Raw genomic sequence first — 27,180 nt, 5'->3', positions numbered from 1 at the left:
ATACTATATATTGATATCTTGAGAAGGAAAGAGCTTGAATAATCACTCTTGGGGATTGAAATCTGAGCTCCTGATTTCTGAGGTCAATTTTATTTATTCATTCATTCTTTATCACCTACATTCCTCCACTTCCGGAACCACACTCTGTTAAGTATATGTAGTAGAGCTTTACAACTGTTGTGAAAGACACCAAACTAACTGCATGCTCTCACTCATAAGTGGGAGTTGAAAAATGAGAACACATGGACCCAGGGAGGGAAACATCACACACCAGGGCCTGTCAGGGGTTGGGGGGCTGGGGAGGGATAGCATTAGAAGGAACACCTAATGTGGATGATGGGTTGATGGGTGCAGCAAACCACCATGGCACCTGTATACTTATGTATCAAACCTGCACGTTCTGTACATGTACACCAGAACTTATGATTTAAAAAAAGAAAATTATAAACTTTAAAAGGTTGCATTTATTAAATAAATTAAAATAAGACATTATAAATACACCCTATATTACTTCTGTATATTTTGCTATTCAAAAGATTTATGCAGTAAGTATGAGCTTGCTTATTCCTCTGAGGAAAACTATCTTTGATTTATATCCTGTTACTAATTTTAAGCATCTGCATATCTGTTTCAGTTGCTTTTTGGAGATTAAATACTCTGCAAAGTGGATTCTGATTTTAACACTCTCTTTCCATGGCTATCTTATAGTTTTTCCATTTTTTTTCAACCTTCACTTACATACATTTAAAATTTAATATCTATTAGATAAAGGAAATTATTTCTGTTTCTTATAATCCAATAGTGCATAATGTTCTTTTCACAACTTTGAGTGTTATTCTTGTATGTTCACAGTAATAGTAGAACGGTTTGGTTTTTACTCTTCTGTCACTTACCACTGAAACTTTAGTCAAGTTTTTAATCCTTCTTAGTCACAACTTCCTTATTATCTTCCAATAATGATATTGCTCTTTTCAGAAATTTTACATATCAAAAAGAATGAAATACATTACAAGCCTTGAATTTTAAAGCAATAATGCAGTTTATTTTTATTTGTTGAATCACACTTCTGAAAATATTTTCTAAAATGTCTTGATTTTTTCAATAGCAAGACTCTTGTAATTTTTCTTTTTCTTTTTTTTTTTTTGTTTTTTGAGTTGGAGTTTCACTCGTCACCCAGGCTGGAGTACAGTGGTGTGATCTATGCTTACTGCAACCTCCACCTCCCAGATTCAAGTGATTCTCCTGCCTCAGCCTCCCAAGTAGCTGTGACTACAGGCATACGCTACTACGCCTGGCTAACTTTTCTATTTTTAGCACAGATGGGATTTCACCATGTTGGCCAGTCTGGTCTCAAACTCCTGACCTCAGGAGATCCACCTGCCTCGGCCTCCCAAAGTGCTAGGATTAGTCATGAGCCAATTTGTAATTCTTAAACATCAACCTGCCTCAATGTGTGAGTTAGAATTTGTAGGTGAGTGATTGTTATCAGTGAGACTTGTTAAAAATGTTGAAGAAAATTGAAAATGTCAGAGGAAATTTCAGTAGTGACACTCCAAATAAAATGGCTAAAACTAAAAGCACTAACCATAGCTGGTATTGGCTAAGATGAGAAAGACATGGAACTTTCATACATTTCAGAGGAAAATGGAACCTTTGAAAAAGTTTGATAGTTCCACAAAGGCTCATAGTAGCTTTAATTATAATAATCCAAATCTAAAAACAGCTCAAATGTACATCAACTTAAGAATTCAGTAAACTGTGTGTGTGTGTGTGTGTGTGTGTGTGTGTGTGTGTATAAAATGGAGTAATACTCAACCATTAAAAGGAATGACTTCTAAATACACACCTCATTATGGTTGAAACTTCTAATGCAAATAATAAGTGTATGTTTAATTTATATGACATTCTAGGAAATGCAAACTAATGTATAGTGACAGAAAGTAGACTGGTGTTTGCTTGGGTTGGAGAGAGTGAGAGATGGGAAAAAATTAATACCAAGGGGCATAAGAAAGATTTGTGGGTGGTAGATGTATTCATTATCTTGATGATTGTGAGGATTCCACAGATGTATTAACCATCAGATTACATACTTTAAATATGCACAGTTAATTCTAGGTCAATTATATCTCAACATAGTGTATATATGTTTTTTTACTGAAAGGTAGAATTTTTACATGGATTCCTGACATTTTTCTTTGGTATGTGCATACTTTTATTACTCTTTCTAAATTAAACGTATTTCATAATTAATTCAGTCTCTAACCCAGTTAGTTACTCATTTGATAATACTCCACTGTATGGATAGAATAAAATTATACCAAAAAAAGGTTAACTTCGATTACTTATTTAAGCTTTTTTTTGTTTTTATTAACTAATAATCCCTTGCATCTGTTTAATGCTAGGTACTGCTTAATAGTATCAAAATATTTTCCATCTAAAATTGCATTTTGTTTTTTAAGACAAATGGGCATTTTTAAAAATTGAAAACTGCAGGGCATCAAGAAATGTTTGTTCACTTTTTTTTTTTTTTTTGGAAGCATTGTGTGGTTTTCATGAGAATATTTGACAGTAGTTTTCTTTTTTTTTTTTTTAACAGGCCTATCCCTAGCATTCAGAATTACATTAAACTATGTTTTGACCAATAGCTGACCAGACACAGAAATAGAAGTACTGCATGATCTCACTCATATGTGGAATCTAAAGAAGTGGAGAGTATAGAATGGTGGTTATCAGAGGCTGGCATGGTGGCCAGGTATTTGGGGAGATGGTGGTCAAAGTATAGTTTAATGTAATTCTAAATGCTGACATTCTCTAGGCTTATCCATGTTGTTGCAAATGACAAGGTTTTCCACTTCTTTAATGGCTGATTAGTATTCTGTTGTGTTTATACACCACATCATTGATCAAAGGCTACAAAATTTCAGTTAGAGAGCAGGAATAAATTTGAGAATTCTATTCTACAATATGGTCACTATAGTTAATAGCACTATATTTTATTTCTGAAAAATGCTAAAATAATGTATATCAAGTATTCTCACCACAAAAATAATAACTAGGCTAGGTACAGTGGCTCACGTCTTTAATCCCAGCACTTTGGGAGGCCAAGGTGGGTGGATCACCTGAGGTCAGGAGTTCAAGACCATCCTGGCCAACATGACAAAACCCCATCTCTACTAAAAATACAAACATTAACCAGGCATGGTGGTGCATGCCTGTAGTTCTGGCTACTCCAGAGGCTGAGGTGGGAGAATCACTTGAACCCAGAAGGCTAAGGTTGCAGTGAGCCAAGATGGCACCATTGCATTCCAGCCTGGGTGACAGAGCAAGACTGCATCTCAAGAAACAAACACAAACAAACAAAACCACAACTCTATAAGATAATCCACTAATTAGCTAGAGTTAGTAAGTCCACAATGTATATAAATTTTAAAACATGTTGTGTATTATAAATATATTCAATTGTATCTATCAATTAAAATAATAAATGAATAAATATTTAAAAGTTGAGCTGTGTACTTTCTCAGGTACTTTTGTTCACACTCAGCAAAATAAAATATTATTCTTTGTAAATAGGGCTGATACAAAGGATACTCATGATCAGGTTTAAAATTTTTCTATAGTTAATATGAAAGGGGAATTTCAAATCAAATTGAACACCACACTTAATTAACCATACTAAATTTCCCAAGTTTCTCTGTCATTTTTTATATGATCTCAACTTAGGCAATAATGAATGATATACTCTCTTCTCTTTTTCTGAGAAGTTAATTTCTGTTATACATAATTACATAATGTTGTAGAAACAATTTAAAAGAACATGGAAAAACTGTCTTGCAATATTTCTAATTTAAAACAATGATTTCTCAGTGCCTTAGTACAATACTTCACTTGTTTTATCAATTCAGTCAAAACGAATTTAAAGGAGAAGAATGACCAAACTGACTCCTCTGAGCAACTGATCACAATTTGATTAAAAGGGCTAGCTTTACACAGAAAGTATAAAATAACAGCATTCCAAATGAGAGAATTAGGGGGATATGAGATATTTCAATTTAGTAAAACAATTTCAAAAAACCCACTTATGACACATCTATCCCTAAAATCATCCTGAACCAAATAGAAATAAATGTTACAGTCTGATATTTCCAAGAGTCTTCATTTATTTCAAAGTTGTGCTCAAAGGTAGAGTATAAAATGGAGAGAATATCATTCTCAACTCTCACCCCGTTACTTCCACTTTGTGAACTATATCAGGTGGCGAGCAGTATAAATGTGGAAATACTCCTAAGAAGGCAGAGTCGTGTATGCAAAGGAGAGCAGGGGTTGATTAGATTACCCAGACATGTGGATAGCGTGTATAGTTCCTGTACTAACATTCAGTTCCTGGAATTTTGTCTGGTCCCTTCATTTTACTTTAGCCAAAAAGAAACCCTATGTGGTGTATCTGTTCTCATTTACCATTTTACTTATCTTCTGATTGGAGTCTTGTGGAATGTAGCTTATACAAAGACAATATTGTAGCTGGTGTGTGCGGGGGTAGAACAGATACAAGAGAGATGACATATTCTATATTCTGTGTATCCATTTTGCAACACTATGCTTGTTTACTAGGAATTTATTATATTGGTTTTATGAAGTCGGAAATATTTTATTTTCCAAAGCTGTTTCCAAGGCCAGCTCCACAGCCCAATATTGCCCAATTCCTGATGTCTTTAAGTGTACTCTTATTTGGTATGTTTAAAGAGTAACTTTCAGCTTTTGAGGGGGAAGACAAAAATACCTTCCATTTTTATTGTTGGTGTTGAGTATTTACTATATATTTCCTTCCATTAGAATAACTCTTTCTTTCTTATTGTTCTTCTGGAACATGTATTAGAAGTTTCCATCTATTGGAATGCATAATTGTTTTAAGTAAGCTAATGAAACATAGCAATGACAAATATCAATTCACAGAATAAGACTCCTACAGAGGTTGAAACACTGGAAATAGGAATTCACTTTTAGGCCTAGAACTTCAAAGTGTTACAAATAAAGGTTATTTACTGGCATAGAGGAATCACTAAAAGTATAAGCATATGTTTCATCATATGAGGTTGTCTATAATACACACAGTTTACAAATTGAAAATCAATATACTCAGTCACATTTCACAGTACTACATATTCTTGGTAAGGTTTTGAAACTCAATGTAAACTTCGGTATATCTGATGTTAGGCATTTCATGATAAAAAGAGTATGGCTATGTTACCTCAAATGACCTTCCATGTTGCCATAATGCACAGAAATAGAAGGTTCCATTGTGCCAAAAAAAATATTTAGCCTTTTTGGAAGTGTATATTTATTATATCTGTTCAATTTAAACATAGAAGTATTCTCAATACAATGATCTCAAAGAAACTGTTCATATCCTATGCAACCATTAAATTTTCATTATTTTAAATGTGTTTGAAACCTTTGTAGTATTTAGACATTTTGGCAGTGACAGAATTTAATCAGTAATTTTCTTCTTCAAAAAAGTTGAAAATGGAAAATTTCAAATGAAATTCTTCATAGATTATGCAATTAGTAAAATCCCTTCGGTAATATAAATGAAATCCAAATTATTTTTCTACTTATTAAAAATAATTGAGTATCTTTTCATGAAGAACTTGCACTTGTGATATCTTCATCTGAAATTATTTAAAACTTGGTTTTTCTACCTTTAACCCATTAAACCCCAAAACAACTTTATGGGCTGGTGAATCTACAACTGTTTTAAAAGAAGTTTTAAGATAACCTGACATTCTGTTTCAGAACATCCCAAAATAAGAAAAAGAAATTCTACCCCTGTGCTAAAGTAATATTTCATTACTACTTGCTAAAAAGAATGGTCTTTTCAAAGGGACCATAAAATAGAGAAATAGACAGCAAGGACTACTGAAAAAAATCTGACTTCTTAAACCCTGCTTCCTGAGGGGAGGCATATTACCATCTTTAATGTATCTGATCCCTCACAAGCTCAGCAGGGTCACAGACCATTTTTTAAAAGAAAAAAACATGTAATAAAGAGTACAGAATGAGCTAGGTGGGGGAGGAGAGAAAGGTACCTTTAAACCCAAAGGCTTTTTGTTCGTGTGTTGCCAATCAATCATGCCAGCTGGCCTGGTTATACGTTACTCTTGATAATCTGTTTTCATAAGATCCTAAGAGAATTCTAAATTAAAGAACCTGACCCTCTTTACCCAGAGGTATATAAAATAAACAGATATTTGTTTAAAAATCCATATCATGAAAAATATATAGTAAATTCATTAACACTTTGAGAATAGTATTTCTCTATGTCACTGATTCCTTCTCAAATCATTTAACATACAGTAAAACATTAAAATCCCCGAATTGAACTTTCTCTTTAGAATAAAGAGAAACTCCTTTGCTTGGGCTTTCAAAAGAGTGTATCACTTTAATGATCTTCATTTCTAGTTGCATTCCATTACAACATGATGCTATATTACCTAGATTTGAATTTCAGAAGTGAGATGGTAAAGTTGTACCTTCAGAATAGTGTTGATTAAAGGAAAATCCTAGCAATTGGCTTATTAGAATACTGTTGGACATCCTGCCTTCTAAATATATAGTAGTAACATGATCTCACCATATTTCAATAAAAGAAATATGTCAGAATATTTAGAACAATTTCTTTTACAGTTTGGAGAAATGGTATTTTGTTTACATGAAGCATCCATTTTTCGTTTCTCTCTTCCCATGGGAGCTAACATAAATCAAAACAACGCAAATGTTTTTAATTTCAGTGTGAGATCAGCAGCTGTTCCCCAGAACTCCAGTTGCTGCAAAAGAGGGATTTTTTTGTGTGAGTCACAAGTCAGATAGACATGTAGCAAGATCTAGTTACATACCATGATACTGACTGTGCATATGCCCACTAGAGATCATAATAACAAAGAATTGTGTTTACTTAAACTCACAGTTTTGCAAAAGTCAAACAGTTATGTAATTGTCCCTGTAGCACTGTGAATCATGGTGGTAGAGAAATGTAATCAATTAGTGACAAGCTCTTTTGATGTACTCTATAGTGGGTTGACATAACAAATGACCCATTGAAGAGCACTGGGCTAAACTAGACTACTTAAAAGGAAATTGAGTTCAAGTGAATATTTCCAACAGTTTATTTTGAATGTTTATACTTTATGCAGTTCCTAAAAAAAATGTGTAATTAGGGTATCTGTTTAGCCTTCCAGAGGAAAGAGAATTCAAGAGATTCTTCTGAATACCAACTACATTTTGTATGTGAATATAAAGGAATCAAAAACAAATATTAAAAAAAAAACAGAATTGAGAATTAGGCTTCGGGATTTTATGAGTCTTAAGAATTAAGTTTGGTTTCAAAAACTGTAACATAACATTTTCAATTGCCCTGATGCAAATTCATAGTTTTAAAACTTGTTTTCATAAGATTAAATATACCAAAAAGAATGTGTTGTGTTTTACATTTTAAAGTTTGAACACCTTTTGTAATAGCCAAAAAATATGGTGAATAACAAGCAAAAAGATTATGGCACATTTGGTTCTAAATAGAAGTCAATAATTTTTAGCCTTTGCACTGGTTTCTGAGTTCCTTTAAAATTTAAGGTCTCTTGGCTAGGCATTGTGTCTCAGGTCTGTAATCCCAGCACCTTGGGAGACCAGAGTGGGCAGGTCAAGAGATAGAGACCATCCTGGCCAACATGGTGAAACCCCATCTCTACTAACAATACAAAAATTAGCTTGGCGTGGTGCGCCTGTAGTCCCAGCTACTCAGGAGGCTGAGGCTGAGATCACGCCACTGTACTCCCAGCCTGGCAATGGACCTTCTTTCTTTCTTTCTTTCTTTCTTTATTTATTTATTTATTTATTTTTGAGACTCCCTTTCAAATAAAATAAAATAACGCCTCTTTCAAAGGGGACTATTCTGACTCCCAAAGCCTATGGTCTGTTTCAGTATAACTGAAATTCCACATTAAAATTTGCCCTGGAACTAAACTAGTGTCCTTAAATTTCTTTAAGATAAGACAAATCCATTTCAATAGGAAATCTATATAACTTTTGCTTCTTACACATCCCACAAAACCTGTCTATGATTAGGCAAGTTAGATACAACATAAAGGTTTGAGTTAGCATGTGATAGCCCTCAGGTCACCCCAGTCAATGAAATTTTTAAAATTCCCTTCTAGAAATGAAATGGCATCTTGAGGTTGTCATTCTATGCCAGAGTCTACACACAGAATATTGTCATTAATTATTTAAGGTTTGTATATCTGCTGATTGCTCCTCTATGATGTTATAAATGGAAATGATGTAAATGATGGTGAATTTGCATATTTTGTACTCTCTATGCTAAGGACAATTAAGTATTAATGCATTATTTGTTTCATTTTAACTCAAGGTAATAAATAAATGTATCTGTGTTAGCCCTCATGTGCCTTATGTAATGGTTCTCATAAGAAATTTTTTGACACAGTTTGATAAGAGGGACATTTCCCCATCCCCACAGACTGAGTTTGAAAGTATTATAATTCCATTCTTCAACTGGATTGCCCAAAATTAGAGTAGATGTTCATTTGTAGCTTTCAAATTTGCATACATGGATTTCATACTTGCTTGTGTCTTTTTTCTACCTCCTTCTTCAACATATATTTCTATATATTTATATGTGACCAAAAGCACTTTAATTTTTTTAAAACACTTGATATTTATACATAGACAATTTTAGTTTCATCTTTATCTAAATCCACCAAATCCATAATCCTTGGAGTTTAGTTATTTTGTTCTTCTTTTATTATTTGAGAGAATGGCATATAAATAATTCCACTTCATTAAAAAAAAAAATCCACTTCATTAAAAGATCCAAACTGGATGTTTTTCTTTTCTGTACTGAAATAGATTGACATGTTTGTTTCTTATTGGTTATAAATCATAACTATATAACACTGAAAATAAGCACAAAATTTCAAGGGGATGATTTTTTTAAAGCAAGGTATGAACTATTCATTGATTCATCCATTTTACCTTTTTCAAGAATTATTTGTGAGACAATCACTTTTTTTTTCTTTTCATTATACTTTAAGTTCTGGGACACATGCGCAGAACTTGCAGGTTTGTTACATAGATATACATGTGCCATGGTGGTTTGCTGCATCCATCAACTCATCATTTACATTAGGTATTTCTCCTAGTGCTATCCCTCCCCTAGCCCCCCACCCCTTGACAGGCCCCAGTGTGTAATACTGCTCTCCCTGTGTCCATATGTTCTCATTTTTCAATTCCCATTTATGAGTGAGAACATGCAGTACGTGGTTTTCTGTTGCTGTGTTAGTTTGCTATGAATGATGGTTTCCAGCTTCATCCATGTTCCTGCAAAGGACATGAACTCATCCATTTTTTTTTTATTTTTGAGACTGAGTTTTGCTCTTGTTCCCCGGGCTGGAGGTGCAATGGCGTGATCTCGGCTCACCGCAACCTCTGCCTCCTGGGTTCAGGCAATTCTCCTGCCTCAGCCTCCTGAGTAGCTGGGATTACAGGCACGTGCCACCATGCCCAGCTAATTTTTTGTAGTTTTAGTAGAGATGGGGTTTCACCATGTTGACCAGGATGGTCTTGATCTCTTGACCTTGTGATCCACCTGCCTCGGCCTCCCAAAGTGCTGGGATTACAGGCTTGAGCCACCGCGCCCGGCCTGGACTCATCCATTTTATGGCTGCATAGTATTCCATGGGTCATATGTGTTACATTTTCTTTACCCAGTCTAACATTGATGGACATTTGGGTTGGTACCAAGTCTTTGCTATTGTGAACAGTGCCACAATAAACATAATGTGCATGTTTATAGTAGAATGATTAATAATCCTTTGGGTATATATGTACCTAGTAATGCGATTGCTGGGTCAAATGGCGTTTCTGGTTCTAAATCCTTGGAGTATCACCACAATGTCTTCCACAATGATCTAACTAATTTACACTCCCACCAACAGTATAAAAGAATTCCTATTTCTCCACATCATCTCCAACATCTGTTGTTTCCCGACTTTTTAATGACTGCCAGTCTAACTGGTGTGAGTAGGTATCTCATTGTGGTTTGATTTGCATTTCTCTAATGACCAGTGATGAGCTTTTTTTCATGTTTGTTGGTCTCATAAATATATTCTCTTGAGAAGTTTCTGTCCATATCCTTCACCCACTTTTTGATGGGGTTGTTTGCTTTTTCTTGTAAATTTGTTTAAGTTCCTTGTAGATTTTGGATATTAGCCCTTTGTCAGATGGATAGATGGCAAAAATTTTCTCCCATTCTGTAGGTTGCCTGTTCATGCTGATAGTTTCTTTTGCTGTGCAGAAGATCTTCAGTTTAATTACATCCCATTTGTCAATTTTGGCTTTTGTCACCATTGCTTTTGTTTTTTTAGTCATGAAGTCTTTGCTCATGCCTATGTCCTGAATGATATTACCTGTTTTCTTCTAGGATTGTAGGTTTTAAGTCCTACGTTTAAGTCTTTAGTCCATCTTGAGTTAATTTTTTTGTATAAGATGTAAGGAAGGGGTCCAGTTTCAGTTTTCTGCCTATGGCTAACCAGTTTTCCCAAAACTACTTATTAAACATGGAATCCTTTACATGATTGTTTGTTTTTGTCAGGTTCGTCAAAGATCAGATGGTTATAGATGTGTGGCATTATTTCTGAGGCCTCTGTTCTGTTCCATTGGGCTATATATCTGTTTTGGTACCAGGACTATGCTGTTTTGGTTTAGTTATAGTATAGTTTGAAGTCAGATAGTGTGATGCCTCCAGGATTGTCTTGGCTAGATGGGCTCTTTTATGTTCCACATGAAATTCAAAGTAGATTTTTCTAATTCTGTGAAGAAATTCAATGGTAGCTTGATGGGGATGGCATTGAATCTATAAATTACTTTGGACAGGTGGCCATTTTCACATTTTCAAGATACTGATTCTTCCTATTCATGAGTGTGGAATGTTTTTCCATTTGTTTGTGTCCTCTCTTATTTCCTTGTGCAGTGGTTTGTAGTTCTCCTTGAAGAACAGACACACAACATACCAGAATCTCTGGGACACAGCTAAGGCAATGTTTAGAGAAAAATTTATAGCACTAAATGCCCAGAGAAGAAAGCAGTAAAGATCTAACATCAACATCCTAACACAACAATTAAAAGAACTAGAGAAACAAGGGCAAACAAAGTCAAAAGCTAGCAGAAGACAAGAAATAGCTAAGATCAGAGCAGAACTGAAGGAGAAAGAGACATGAAAAACCCTTCAAAAATCACAAATCCAGGAATTGTTTTTTGGAAATCATTAACAAAATAGACAGACTGGTAGCTAGACTTATAAGAAAAGAGAGAAGAATCAAATATACACAATAAAAAAATGATAAAGGGAATATCACCACTTATCCCACAGAAATACTAACTACCATCAGAGAATACTATAAACACCTCTATGCAAATAAACTAGACGAACTAGAAGAAATGGATAAGTTCCTGGAACATACACCCTCCCAAGACTAAACCAGGAAGAAGCTAAATCTGAATAGACCAATAACAAATTCTGAAATTGAGGCAGTAATTAATAGCCTACCAAGAAACAAAGCCCAGGACCAGATGGATTCACAGCCGAATTCTACCAGAGGTACAAAGAGGAGCCATTCAGAGAACCATTCCTTCCAAAACTATTCCAAACAATAGAAAAAGAGGGACTCCTCCATAACTCATTTTATGAGGCTAGGATCATTCTGATTCCAAAACCTGGCAGAGACACAACAAAAAAAGAAAATTTCAAGCCAATATCCCTGATGAACATCAATGCCAAAATTCTCAATAAAATGCTGGAAAGCCAAAACTGGTAGCAAATCAAAAAGCTTATCCATAACAATCAAATTGGCTTCATCCCTGGGATGCAAGGCTGGTTCAACATATGCAAATCAGTAAACATAATCCATCACATAAACAGAATCAAGCATAAAAACCACATGATTATCTCAATAGATACAGAAAATGCCTTTGATAAAATTCAACACCCCTTAATGCTAATAACTCTCAATAAACTAGGTATTGATGGAACATACTTCAAATTAATAAGAACTATTTATGACAAAGCCACAGCCAATATGATACTGAATGGGCAAAAGCTGGAAGCATTCCCTTTGAAAACCAGCACAAGATGCCATCTCTGACCACTCCTCTTCATCATGGTATTGGATGTTCTGGCCAGGGCAGTCAGGCAAGATAAAGAAATAAAAGATATTTAAATAGGAAGAGAGGAAGTCAAATTGTCTCTGTTTGCAGATGACATGACTGTATATTTAGAAAACCCTATCATCTCAGCCCAGAATCTCCTTAAGCTGATAAGCAACTTCAGCAAAACATCAGGATACAAAATCAATGTGCAAAAATCACACACATTCTTATACACCAATTATAGTCAGAGAGCCAAATCGTGAGTGAACTTGCATGCAAAATTGCTATAAAGAGAATGAAATACCTAGGAATGCAACTTACAAGGGATGTGAGACAATCAATTTTCAAAACACTAGGATATACAGTGGTATTCAGTCCAAAATTATCTGAACTCTTTTATTTCTATTTAAAAGATTATGTTATTGTTTCTGCAATTTTGAATAAAAAATTAAGAACTTCAATTAGTCTTAATTTCTCGAAACCAGCTTTGCAAGGTAGATATATATATTCTCCTCCTTCTAAATATTTGACATAAGTAATTAAATTTTTTTATTCTATGTTTAAAAAAAACTTGGGGCCATTTGTGGTGGGCTATCACAGGAATATGTATCATTATGGGAGTCTAGACAATTTCAAACTATGAAAATATTAAGGCATTTCATAGTGTGTCCAAAAGTAATCAGAATTCATAAACATTTATGTAGCAGTACTCTATTTACAACCTGCAATAAGGCTGATATCATGCTAGGCACTGAGGATGTAAATGTGATTGAAATAGCCCTTGTTTAAATCTCACACTCTACTGGGGGATTTTGGGAGCATGTAGGAGAAGTATATAATCTGAAAAATTACCATCTCTGGTAAGCGTTGTAACACTTTGTTGAAGAAGTATCAAATCTTTGGGAGAGCAATGAAAAACATAATAAAAGTTATGGGCTTAAGGTAGATTCTGAAAGATGAGTTTTAGAATTATGAGGTGAAGAAGAGAAACAGTGTTATTTCATAAATAACACAGAAGCTGGAAAATACCATTGGCAGGTGGGGAGAGGGAGGTAGAAGATGAGACTCATTCAGTTATATTGTAAAAGATTCAGTTGACTATGATTAGGTGCCAATTAGGGGCCAAATGATGAAAGTTTCTGTTAATATCATGGGAAATTCAATGGAGGCAAAATAGAAAAGTTCAAAGCATTGCTAATCAGTGTTGAGTTCAGTCAAATTTTGAGCCTAAGTGATTGGAAGAGTAGAAATTTGAGCAGTCAGGGCCTCAGTTTTCATTGTGGATAAAAATAGTTACCAATATGGAATAATGAACTGATATATTGAGGACACTTAATTTAGTTAAGGTGGAGTTAAAAGCTGATGTCAAGGTTCAAATGCAGTTTTAAGCATCCATTTTTTAGTACTCTGAGGACAGGTTTATAATATACTTTTCACACGGATATTGAAATCCCTCGGAATATGGCAGGAGCCAGTATATAAGAAAACATAGAATAGTTCAGTGTATTCTCATAATGTGGGGAATGAGCTGGAGAGAATGAAATGACGGCATGGGGAAAAAATAGTATAACTGAATGGGGGCTATGGCTCAGAAAAGAAAAATAACCTTGAAAAAATGTGGCAAGATAATGTTCTAGAGGTAGAGGCACAGAACAAAAAGAATGTGGACCATGGTTCTCAGTCCCAAAGAACAAGGAATATAAAAAATTAAGCACTCTTTGTTTAAGTAGGTTGCGGGATTTTTTCTTCGAATAGAGGCAGGTTTCAGTAATGATAAAATGAAGATGATGTTCTAGGGACAGTCTGAGCATATTTGTAAGTGAGTGGGTTCATACTAGGAGAGGCGTTAAGAGTACAATATGGGAGAGCTTTAAGACTGGTTGGTAGGTCAGCTTCCCAAACAAACAAGTAACCAAGGAAAGACGAGGTTCTATAACAGGGGAATACTGTTGAGATTAAACAGACCTGATGTTGATGAAATAAAAGAGAGGGACTTAGACATATTACAGATCAGGTTTGAAACATCTGTCTCCTTCTAAGACCACAAACATAAAGGAGGAAAGCGGTTAGATATGAAAAGGAGAGACAAAAGGAGAAATTTGGATGATTGGGTATTCCATTAGAATTTCAGGGGCAATTTTTTTTTTTGGTCCTTCTATTAATGGGTATCTTCAGAGAGACCATTTAACTATTGAAACTGCATCTCTTCCCGTTGATGGACATAGGTAGAAAAAAATCTCAGCCTGTGTGACATGGTAACCTGTTTATTACAATATTTTTTAGTAACAGGAAGCATTTTCACCCTAGCAAAGTATGTTACTAGGTTAACACATCATAAAACAAAAGTTCAAGTTGTGGTTCTGGAAATGTTCTCTCTGCAATCACAATAGTTATTTCTTGTATTTTTGTCTTCCATAAAATGTATATTATTTAACCAAAATATTTGAGAAAATGATAAAAGATAAATCAGGCAGCTCAGCTGTTGAGAATTATTTACGGTACTTATAGCACCCAGATCAAGCCCACGCTTACGTCTCTCTAGGTGAAAGGAGCTACAGCTGTGCCTTAATGTCAAGAGGGAGACAGTGAAAGTGGTAAACATTTCACCTAAAGGAAAATAAAGAGACATCCCATTGGTTCAAATTTTTACTTTGCCTCCACTGATGAAATTCTCAAAGCAGGTCTAATTTCAGACATCTCTCCCTTCTTCCCTCCCTCTCTTTCTCACATACAACCCTCACATATTCTGGCAAGTGGTGTACTATTTTACTGGTTTAATGCTAATTACTATGGCCTTCATTAAATTCCAGATCAAAACACAAAATATATAAGTTTATCTGCTTGAGGATACAGTCTTGAAATTGAGACAAATGGTACTGTCACCAAATTGTGTGATTTTTAAATGTTTTTATTATTTTAATAAGGAAGAAAGTTTTGAATGTATCTTTGCACTTCTACCTTGGAGGCACTTGAACATTCTGGGGACTTTTTTATCATCTAAAAAATTGATTTCACCTGGACCTAGATTAAATATTTAGATAGTTCTACATTTTCCTTTCTTCTGAAATCTTCTAGTCTCTTGCATTTCATTGAAAGGCACATGTCATTTGTTACTTCCTTACAACAACATTAAATGTCCTTGTCAAAGTTTTATATTTCTTGATGTGTAAAAAGACTACCGAAGCATTTTGGGGTTTTAATAAGATGGTTATACTATGTAAATAAGAAGAATAACACACATTACTTTTATTTGGGTTCTACACATTTTGAGGGCTATCTAAAATGAGTAAAAATTTGAAAAAAAACGGTCAAAATATAAAAGGACAATAACAGGTGAGGAGAAATAAAATACTCAGTGTTAATAATAGCAATATATAGGCACAGAAGGGTAAAGGTCATTTTACTGGGCAGCTGTAGAATACTAAAGGAAGCGAGTCCAATAACAGGTTTTGAATGTAAGGAAAGATTGATTGTTCAACTGGGTTTCTGCATCTGGCCTCCTTGATTTCAAATATTTCCAGATTTTTATCCAACATTGCAACTGAGCAAACTCTGTACTCAAGTTTGCAATTAAGAAAACGCACACAACACACATGCATACACATCAAAAGAAATTTGTAAGTTTAGAGTGGTCTCAAGTAAGAATGCTGAATATTGAGTGGCAATGTTCTGTTTTTTCTTTCATCTCAATAACTGTGGCTTATGTTTTAACGTTGGAAGTTCTCTCTTTAAACTTAACATTGCCAGTTGTGATATCCCATCAAAGCTGGTAATTCAAAAAATAATAAAAACTGAGGTCATTCCAAAGGATTTCCTTAGTTTCAGAAGTGCAGTAATAATAGTAAATTACAAGTATCAGGGGCATGTACTTTCAGGACATTTAAACCTTTCACTAGGAAAAGGAAATGGTATTTTTCCCCCTATTATTATCAGGTGCAAAGTTTGAAAACTGAGGAAGATTGGCTGTTTTGCTTTTGAGGGAAAATACTTAGAAATCTTAAAAATAAATTCAATTAATTTATCATACAGAGTTAACTGAATCTTTAAGAAAATTACTGTTTAAAATTAAGCTGCATTATATTACATACAAAAATACAAAAACATACAGTTGGGCATTCTTTTGTTTTATTTCAAACGACCAGGATGTTCTCATTTTTGTCCATCTGAATTCAATTTATATCCACAATATGTAAAAAATATGACTACATAAAAACGAAAAAAGTATATAACTGCAAAGGGATATAAGTCACTGCACTAGGAATTACAACCCAATCAACAAAATGGAAACATTTGTATCAAAATCAAGTATTAGTATATTTAAATTTTTCTCTGTCTTTTGAAATTCAGCAAGTACAATGCAGGAATAAAAAGCTGTGTAGGAGGGATCTGGGGAAAACTGAAGCAGGTAAGGAAATAAAATGAACAGGATCGTAGGTCGTAAACTTTGGAATGAGATACGTTAATATGGAAGGTTGGTGGTATCACCATCATCATATTCACAGAAGAGGAACCATCTGGAAGATGGGGATAAATAGTCATTGTGTTTCTCATTTGTCTGGCACCTATAAAAGAGACTTGTGAAGGGAACTGCAGATAACAAAATGTGTATACTTTCAATATATTTGGGTTAGCACTTTTACATATCTTCATCAACATGAGAATACACAGTGACAGAAAGTAAAGGAGAATTACAGGGTTTGCATACCTTTGGAAATGACTAGGAACTTCATCTCCTGTGCCATCTGTGACTCAACCCAGGCTTGTAACCCAGGCAATCACCAAAGCAGAGAGATTGATTGGTTATGCTATCAGATTAAATGTCAGCCTTCTGGACACAAGACAGAGGATAGTTACATCCAAAACAAAGAACAAAACTACATGAACACAAAATATTTCCAAATAAGATTTTTATGTATATAATTTATTTCAGATGTTGGACTAGTCTATTATGAACCTTCTTCAACAAACTGAACAATTTAGTGTTACCATTGCATGATGTCATAATCCTAAATTTTTTTTAAGATCCAGTGACTCATTGTGCTCTGGAAATCTTCCCAAAATGGACATGCAAAAGGACATGTATGTACAATGATGTTACCACTTGCATACAAAAAGATGATGCAGAAATGTTTGGAAAAGTAACTTGTGTTTTGATTTTATTGTGACTGAATGTTACATATCAGAGTATAAAATGGTTTATACCCATCTTTAAAAGTCATGTGGATTTGAAAAATAATATACCCTATAATGAAATCCTTATGTTTATCTGGAATTTATAAAATGAAAATCAATTGTAACTATTTTCTGTTGAAATATGAGTTGTGATATTATTATTCCAATTATAGATATATAATTTCCAATTATATATATTATTCCAATTATATATATATAATTGGAATAATATATATATTATATAATATATACATTACATATATAATATATACATTACATATATTATATAATATGTATATTACATATATTATTATATAATATATATATAAATCCAATTTTATATACACACACACACACACACACACACACACATTCATTCAAAATTCATTTTGAGATATCTCACTTCATCCTGGGGCAGGTTTTAGGAAATGCCTCACAGGAATTTAAAATCTGTTCATTTCTCATACGGCCATTCCATTTCTCCACAATATCAGAGTGAACACGAAGGAGATTAAATGTAGTTGAATAATTAAGTTTGGTGGGCATAGGGGACTGAAGGTGTTTACTCTGTGTAGAAATAAGCTTCCAGTCATCCTTTGTTGTTGGACTGGATTTCAGTTTGCTTCTGTGTGGCATTTAATACAGGGGAAACATTGGCATCTTTCAGTCGAATTGACTATGACTGCATTTCCACAGACTGTCTCTTCAAAATGTGAACAACGTAGAGAATGATTGGACGTTCGAAACACGGTGTCATTGAGACATATGGGACAAATATACTTCTTGAACTTCAGTGTCGAATGCATACAAAGTGTAACATCAATTTTTGCAAAGGATTTTAGAGAAATGTTGAAATCAGCTGTTTAAATTCCCATAAAGAAATAAGTGTGCACTTCTTTTAAGCTAGATGCCAGTTAGATTTTTCAGAAAAAATATTAGTGAACATCTGATACATTCATTAGCTGTAGTTGTTTATAGCACTTACTTTGGGGCATGTTTACTGATTCAACTCTTTCATCTTTGGCAGCCTTGCTTATATTTTGGGGCATTGGCTTTATGCTACAGTATTAATGTCTCACAAGTTTATACATAGCTCACATTTAATTCACTTGCCAGAACAGACTTCAAATAATGCAAATAAAATTGGCATTTTTTCCACCCTCTTGTCAAACTTTGTTATTGTGTCTCATCTTTCCTTCACCTTGTCTTTTTTTCATTATTTCTTATTTCATGCAGTTATATTTTAAAATGTTAACATTTTAAGTCTCAGCCTTTATGAATAGTAAAACAAATGTATTCATCTGTTTCTCTCAAAAAACCAATATATTAGGTTTACATCATCTGATTTCTTGGAATTCTAGGCCTTATATGTGTAGAGTTATTGAGAGACACAAGGGTTTAATGGTCTTTGCAAAATATTACCCAATTTCCTGTATCCTCTCCCTTAGGATGAATTTCACAAAACTTCTGCAGAGTTAAGGAAAATTCCAGGGCTTTGATATGTCTCCTTGGCCCTGCTTTCTGTTTTATTGCACAGCTTCCTTGAAGGGTTCCATGATCGAGACTGCATTAGTGCCTCCGGATACCAGGCAAGACATGACCATGACGGGCCAGCTAGCATTCCTTGCCTTGCTAATTATAGGCACAGACTGAGTAGTGTATGGTTAAAATGAGACACTAGTATTCTGGGTTTAAAGGGCTATTATATGTTAATAACTTTATAACCTTTGACCTATTCAGTAATGCTTTGGGAAATTACAATTATATACAGGTGCAAGCAATACATGAAGGAAAGCATTGCAGAGGTTGGTTTGCTTTTTACAATTTCACATTCTTCCATGGGGGCTATAGACTTTAAGTCAAGTGAGTGTGAGATTTAATAACCCTTTCTGGCTGCTTTTTTAATAGCCAAAACATGACCTCTGAATAGCTCTAATCAGTTAGCCATATATAAACTCCTGAACAAATGCTTTTTAAGAAGATGTTGATTTATAAATCACTGAGAATGTCAAAATACAGTTATCAATATGTTAAATTCTTCAACAAAACCTAACATAGTTATTTTTTTGTATAAATATAAATATTTTTATATAAATATAATTTTTATATAAATATTTTTATATAAATATAAAATCAACTGAATGACAGAAATTAGTTTACAGGTATGAGTATGAATGGAAAATTTTAAAAACATGAACAAACTGATGTAGTTAAAATGTTTGAATAAAGAGTTCTTTTTTTTTTCAGCCTATTTTTCACCTGTTCTAAATGTTTTGAGTAATAATTAAATTAACTTGAAGTGGCATTTTATCATCTTATTTCTATTACAATAAAGATTTATGAATTAAGATGATTCATCAGTAGCTGTATTATTACATTTGCTTTAGATGCAATCTCACTTAAATGTAGAAAGTCTTCTAAGTGTAACTAAGTGAGATGGTAGACTTTGCTAATTTTCCATTTAGCTTGATATTTTTATGTCAATTCCAGCTCAAGATTATACTGTTGAAACTTAATTACTATTCTTTTCTCAATGCTCCTTTTCATAATAACCATTTACAACAATTACCGAAATTAAGACATGTTAATATTGTATACTACAAAGTTTTTTTACTATTAAGATATAGTTTTCTTAAAAAACTATAGAGAATAGTTTCTTTTTTGTTCGTTTGTTTTTTAATTTTACTTTAAGTTCCAGGATACATGTGCAGAATGTGCCAGGTTTTTACATAGGTATACATGTGGCATGATGGTTTGCTGCACCTATCAACCTGTCTTAAAACTGAGAATAGTTTCTTTATAATTAACCTACATTTTCTGAAAGAAACTTAAGAAATACTTTATGTTATCATGCAAACTTTGAGCAATGATTATTTGTACAAGAAGAAATGGGCATGTATATTGAATATTATTTAAGGTCTTCCTCTTTCACTGTTCTCAATTCTCAGACCCTCAATTCATCACAAATCAGAAAATGAAGAATATCCACTTAGCCAGGGCAGCAAATTGGATAAAGGAAAGTGAAATATTTATTCCTGATAAGATCATCATATGTAGGTATAGACATATATATATACATATGGGCATATCATGTGAAAAAATCCACCAGTAATCCAGAACTTACAAAACAAAAAACATTTTTAGTAACTCATGGATAAATATGAACCCTCATTGATGTCCATTGATATTCACTTGGTTTGAAAGTGAATAGAAGACTTACACAGAGTTGTCAAATTGAGTAGGAATATGGGACAGATAAAATGAACAATTCTGATGATTTCTTAAACTATAAAATCTAAATTTTTCTTCATATTCAAAGGGTAATTGGGTCAGGCCTAAAACTATTTAATATATCAACCTGTATTATTTAAGCAATAGTTCAGGACACTGAGATGAAGTTATGTGACAAATATAGTATAAATTCTTGATACCCATTGAAGGAAATATAATTTCTGTGATAATTTCAAGTTTTATTGTAGATTCAAGTGCTACATGTACAGATTTGTTACGTGGGTATATTACATGATACTGAGTTTGGGGGTACGAATGATCCCATCACCCAGGTAGTGAGCATAGTACCTCATAGGTAGTTTTACAGCCTAGGCCCTCCCCCATCCCTCTCCCAGCTGGCAGTACTCAGTATTCAGTGTCCCCATCTATGGCTAAAAAGAAATATGGATGGCATGATTGAGGAATGTACTTACTAATTAGGTATGAAGAATTATTTAGAATTATCCTAGAACTTATTTAAACATGACATTGAATTTACATAGATACAAATAGACACATGTTCAAGATTTTCAATTTTCACAAGACCATTTTTATTCTTTTCTGGGTTAGATGTATAGCAACTTCCCTTTAGAAATAATATTAAAACATTCTAATCAACCTGAACTCTGTTAGACGTGTATAGTACATTTTTTGCACTTTACTTATTGGCTAACTCTTTTCTTCAATAATATTATCCTTTGCTTAGGAGTACTGTCTCTGGTTTTATGGCTTAAAATGATATAAAGGCCACTGACTGTTTCCAAAGGTCTGTATTTTAGACACGGTTCTCCCCATTACTAGTTGAAATACATATCCCTTTCCTGCCAGTCATATCCTCTGAGGCACAGCAAGAACTCAACTTGTGTAAAATTGTTCTCCTCTTTCCTATGCCACATCTCAGCTAATAGTAAAACATCTACCCAATTCTCCAAGCCAAATATCTGGGACCCTGCTTAAACTTCTTGTTCTCCCTTGTTCCACGGGTTCAATCATTCAAGAGGTCTGCATATGTTCTGCCTTCTCTGTGTTTTACAAATTCATTCGTTATCTTCCACTTCTGTCACTTCTCTTGTTCACGCCCTTGTCAAGTCTTGCTTTAGACATTGCTCTCATTGTTTCCCAACATGAAAGCCCTGCAACAGCAGGACCTTATCAGACTCATTCTCTTAGATCAGTCACTGGTATGTATTAGATGCTCAAAAAGTGTTAGTTGAATAAACAATTTGATGGATAAAGAGGAGGGATCTTTTTTTGGTGCTAATACAGTTCTTATTCATTCTGTGCTCTATCTTGAATGTCCTTTACTCTGTTCTTCACCTTTACATTATCTTCAAAGCTTAATTTTCATCACCTACAGAAATTCCTCTGTAAATAACTATGTTGGTCTAAATGTCTGTATTTACATAGAACGTCTTAATTATTTTTTTCTGTAGCATGTATCAAATTTTATTGAAATTTTTTGCTTCATGTGCCTGTCCCTACCTGCAGACCACTAACTCCTTGAAAATATTCTTTCTTCTTCACCTTTGTATTTCCAGCACTAGTTCAGGGTCAAACACATATTCAGTGCTCAAAGTATCTTGAATAAATAATGTGTAAACAAATGAAGGAATGGTTGCAAAAAAATACTTGCTCATTTTGATACCCAGAACAGTGCCATACACAAAGTAATCTGTCAAAAATATTAAACTCAATTTCCTTGAGCCATATTACTTTGAGCCTCTTTTTTCATATGTCTAAGCCTTGGTTGCCTCATTTGCAAAATAGAAAATTTGTTTCCTCTGATGATAGCACAAAGTTATGAATATGAATGATTGCAATAACTTTCTTCTCAATTACAGAAAGTTGAGTAAATCCAGTTTTCATTAACTTAAATTGAATACACAACAATGTAAGATATTCACTAACAATATTCCTGATGTTACTAAATTAATTAATTTTAGTATAAATGTAAACTAATATAATATTGAGCACATAATATTACAATGTAATATTCTCATATTACATTGTAACAAACATTCTATAGAATGTTTATATTTTTCTAACATTTTTCACAGTCACTTATTGTGTCTTATAAATGTCTCCTAATTTGATAAAGATAAAAAGTATTTCCATCATATGATATGGAAGATGTGAAATGGAGAAAAACATTTTAACAAAGAAATAAAATTTTATTTTCAAATACCTGCTTTGCTTTAAGTGAATATGCTGAACTTTTTAGTCCTAATACAGATTTCTTTTATTAGTCTAAATACAGATTTCTTCTATTTTAATTCAATCAAAGATTTACTACTCTAAATCAGGACGCATTTTATCAAATAGCATTGATTTCAGCTTTTTAAACATAGAAACTTAATACTACTAATTGCCTTGTTAAGATCTATCTTAGGAAAGAGCAATTAAGTACATTATTTTTTGATATGTCATTTTTGTTATTTGTAGTGTTGTCTGACAGAGGGGGCCCGAACCCCCTGGGTCATGGACCCATACCAGCCCCTGACCTGTTAGGAAACAGACCTATGGCAGGTAGCGTGTGGCCAGCCAGCAACATTACCGACTGAGCTCTGTCTCCTGTCAGAGCTGTGGAGACATTAGTTTCTCGTAGGAATGCAAACCCTACATGAAGTGCACATCCAAGCAATGTAGACTGCATGCTCCTTATGAGAATCTAATGCTTGATGGTCTGAGTTGGAACAGTTTCATCCTGAAACCATTCTCCTGCCCCTTGTCAGTGGAAAATTTGTCTTCGACAAAACTGGTCCCTGGTGCCAAAAGGTTGGGGACCACTGGTCTAAGACACAGCAATCCAAAAGTCAGGTTAAATTGAAAGTAAAGAGAATGTAATGTTAGTGTACAAGAAACACTTAACTCTCCATTTCCACATTAATTTTAATTTAAATTATGATTCCTGTTTCCAAACAGCTGTACTTAGTGTATTTTATCTGCTCTGTTTGTCCTGTGGGTCTGGAAAGTAGATAATAAGGTTTTTTTCTACCAAGTTGTGTATATACAACATAAACTTTCATACTTAGATTTTGATTTTTAAATTAAAAATAATACTTGTACATATTCTCAGAGTACATAGAGATATTTCAAAACATGTAATAGATAGTGATCAAATTAGGATAATTAGCATATTCATCATCTAAAATGTTTATCATTTCTTTGTGCTGGGAACATTCAATATCCTCCTTCTAGCTGTTTTAAACTATATAATATTGATAACTGTAGTGATACTACAGTGCTATAGAACACTAGAATTTATTCCTCCCACCTAACTTTAGTTTTGTATCTTTGGACAAATCTCTCCCTGTTCCTCTCTTCTGCCTCCCTTTCCCAGGCTCTGTATTCTCTCTCCTACAATACTGCTAGGAGACTAACTTTTTTTTTAGCTTTCATACATGAGTGAGGGTTTACAGTGTTTAAATTTCTATTTCTGGCTTACTTCACTTAACATAATGCCCTCCAGTTCCATCCATGTTGCCATGAATGACAGTACTTCATTCTTTTCATAGCTAAATAATATTCCACTGTGATGTGATCTATATATCACATTTTCATTATGCATTCATTGTTAGACATCTACAACAACACATCTGTGATGTCAATTAAGCAATTGATGGTCATTTATATGCCTTTTATATGTATTTTGTTATTTGTATTCTGTTTTATGGTCTTCTTTCATTTATTTCTGTCTTTTTGTGAAGGTGATTTTCTCTTGTGGTATTTTTTAATTCCTTGCCTTTTACTTTTTGTGTATCTGTCATAGGTTTTTTGATTTGAGGTTACCAAGAGGTTTGCAAATAACAGATTACAACCCATTATTTAAAACTTATGTCAACTTAACATTTATTGCACAAACAAAGTAACAAAGAAGTGGAGAGAAAACTAATAAAAACTCTGCAGTCTAACTCCATCCCCTTGCTTTTTAACTTTTTGTTTTTCTCTTTATATCTTATTACAATGCGTCTGGAAAAGTTGTTGTAGTTATTTTTGATGTGTTCATCCTTTAGTCTTTCCACTCAAGATATGAGTTTACACACACATAATCACCGTTGCGATATTATGCAGTTTTCTGTCTATTTACTGCTACCAGTAAGTTTTGTACTAGATGATTTCTTAGCACTCATTAACGTCCTTTTCTTTTAGGTTGAAGAGCTTCCTTTAGCATTTCTTATAGGATAGGTCTGGTGTTGATGAAATCACTCAGCATCTGTTTGCCTGGGAAGGTATTTATTTCTCCTTCATGTTTGAAGAAGAGTTTCACCAGATATACTATTCAAGGGTTAAAGTTCTTTTCCTTCAGCAATTTAAATATGTCACTCCACTCTCCCCTGGTCTGCAAAATTTCCACTGATAAATCCACTGCCAAGTGTATTGAGTTCTATGGTATATTACTTGTTTCTTTTCTCTTGTTGATTTTAGGATCCTTTATTTTCGACATTTGGGAGTTTGGTTATTAAATGTTGAGGTAGTCATCTTTGGGTTACATCAGCCCTGTGGGCTAAAGTGGGGGATGAATGATTCACTTCTGGCTAGGATTAGTCTAAATGATCCCTCCATGGGTACCAGCTGAGTTCTGCCTGGTGTTGCTTTCCACTGTGATAGGACATCACTGGGTTCCAATGCAAAGTTCCACAATAACTGCACTCTCCCTCCCGCAAACACACAAATTCTCTCTCTGTGCCATGTGCTTGCTGCTGGGAGATGGGAAAAGCATAGTGCAGGCAATTCAAGACTGTCTTTTCTACCCTCTTCTGTGCCTCTTTCCTTAATATGATGTTAAAAACAGTTGCTGTGATTGCTTACCTGATTTTTGGTTCTTATGAAAGTGTTTTTCCTGTGTGGATAGTTGTTCAATGTGATGTTTCTGCAGGGATGATAATTAGTGAAGGCTCCTACTTGGCCATCTTGCTCCATCATCCCGCAACTGTGTTAGATTTAATATGTATATGTATATTATGACTAATCTTTAAGTAATAATAGAACTATACTCATTACTTTCAGTGTCTTTCTCATTAAGTAATTCTATATATTCCTGGTGTTGTTTCTTTACCTTTATACATTATAAATTTTGTTTTTCCATACTTTCAATACTTTTATCCTCCTTTCTCCAATGTATATTAAAGTGCCTGGCCCACTGCAGGTACTCAGTGAATGCTTCTGAAAGCTGAGTCACTGATCTTTTAAAAAATAGATTTAGCTCTGTATTTCCTCTTACATTGTTAATATCTTGATAGCAGTTAGAGGAGAATACAACAACCCCCCCACACACTCATTTGTTTACTCTGTATTTTACTCTGTATCCATTTTTCGTCTGTATTACAATTAGATTTCCATGTCACCAGTTTTATTCAATAACATATTCCAGAATCCACATTTTAAAATAATTTAGAAAATGAATTGACTAAATTTTAAAGATCAATAATGAATGGCTTACGTTGTAGTTATTAAATCAATCATTCATTCTACCAAACCTTTATTCAATAACTCAAATGTGCCAGATGTTATTATAGACTCTATGGGAATCTTATATAAACCTTTCCAGGCCAAGACGAAAGTGGGAGAATAGTAAAAGATACACAAATGTATATGTATACACATACATAAATATACCATTATCTCACTGAGGAGGAAGAGATTAATTTATGCTGGAGTTCAAGACTGTATGTAGAAGACAGTCAGTAACTGGAAAGATCAATAAGTGTACCTGGCAGAAAAAGAGCAGGAATAAAGCATATTGCTAAATTTCCCTCTGCCTAGAATGCATTCTTTTCCTTTTTCTCAACATAAGCTTTTTTTTTTTTTTTATTTTCTAACATTTTCTAGTAAAAAAAAAATATATGTGAACTACTTAACGCAGAGAGCTTCAACCACTAGTGGACTATTGGCTTGGTCAATTCTGTATCAAAGGCAGCTGCTGTGTAAGGAAAAAGATAAACAAACACATTCCCAGGGTTACATCACTTGAAGCAGGACCAGTGATTATAATAATGATTAAAAAAAAGACACTGAGGGGACTTTAAAAATAAATGAAGGATTCAGTCACATATTTGCTTCCTAATAAAATATTCTGGTAATGGTTTGTTTATCCACGTTGATTTGTCTTCAGAGATGAGAAGTAAAGAATGCATGACACTCAATAGTTGAGTAACTTGTTTTGAAAGCATATCTGTTTACAGCTTACTTTTCTACCTCTGTTAAAGATACAATTGATCAGTTAATTGACTAGGACATGATAATAGTATTTCTTGTGAATCTAAAACTCTATTATTTCCACAGCCATTTTCAATGTTAATATAAAGAATCATGTTACAATGGTAGTGACAAATACTTAAAAGTAAAAATTTTTAAAAAACTAGCTATTTGCTATTACGATTATTATTTATTTTATAATAAATGAGTATTTATATAAGATAAACATGATTACATTATATGAGAGTTTGGGAAGCACAATTCAACTATTTGTCAAGCCAAAAGCTGTTATCTAGAAACACTGTGGCCAGAGAAATGTATAGAAAGAGA

General features: G+C 33.7%; 1 protein-coding gene across 7 annotated transcripts in view; it reads left to right on the top strand.

The window, feature by feature from the left end:
• Positions 1-27,180, top strand: part of ROBO1 (roundabout guidance receptor 1) — a 1,110,926-nt gene that overhangs the window by 432,098 nt on the left and 651,648 nt on the right. The window lies entirely within an intron of this gene.

Source organism: Cebus imitator, unplaced genomic scaffold, assembly GCF_001604975.1.
Source record: "Cebus imitator isolate Cc_AM_T3 unplaced genomic scaffold, Cebus_imitator-1.0 Scaffold7, whole genome shotgun sequence".
Taxonomy (NCBI): Eukaryota; Metazoa; Chordata; class Mammalia; order Primates; family Cebidae; genus Cebus; species Cebus imitator.
Note: the sequence above shows the minus strand (reverse complement) of the source record. Positions and strands in the feature narration are given on the sequence as shown.